The following is a 788-nucleotide window of genomic DNA, read 5'->3' on the forward strand; positions in this document are numbered from 1 at the left end:
TTCCAGCTCCGAGAAGCTTGCTTTAATCCATAAATGGACCTATGCAGCTTGCATACTCTGCTAGTATGCTGTGGATCTACAAAACCCTCAGGTTGTGTCATGTACACATCCTCGAGTAGGTTTCCATTCAGAAACGCGGTTTTGACATCCATCTGCCATATCTCATAGTCATGGTAGGCTGCAATAGCAAGCATGATCTGAATGGACTTAAACATCGCTACTGGAGAAAAGGTTTCATCATAGTCAATACCATGAATCTGCTTGAAACCTTTAGCTACCAAGCAACCCTTATAGATAAGTCCATCCATGTCAGTCTTTCTCTGAAATACCCACTTACACCCAATGGGTTTTACCCTTTCAGGTGGATCAACCAAAGTCCATACTTGGTTGGTGTACATGGATTCCATCTCAGATCTCATGGCTTCTAGCCATTTCTCGGAATCTGTTCTCATCACAGCTTCCTGATAGGTGGTAGGCTCATCCTCTATGAGCACAACGTCATCATGGTCAGACAAGAGAAATGAGTATCTCTCAGGCTGACGACGTACCCTATCAGACCTGCGAAGAGGTATGTCTACTTGAACTGGTTGTTGTTCCTCAACTCTTTGTGGAACAACATCATCCACAACATTTTGTGGTTCCAGTTCAACTTCCATCGAGGCTTCAGTGCTAGGATCCACATCTTGAACTTCTTCAAGATCGAATGTACTCCCACTAGTCTTTCTAGAAACAAAGTCCCTTTCTAGAAAGACTCCAGTCTTTGCCACAACTATCTTGTGCTGACTGGG

Source organism: Zingiber officinale, chromosome 11B (assembly GCF_018446385.1).
Source record: "Zingiber officinale cultivar Zhangliang chromosome 11B, Zo_v1.1, whole genome shotgun sequence".
NCBI classification, from domain to species: domain Eukaryota; kingdom Viridiplantae; phylum Streptophyta; class Magnoliopsida; order Zingiberales; family Zingiberaceae; genus Zingiber; species Zingiber officinale.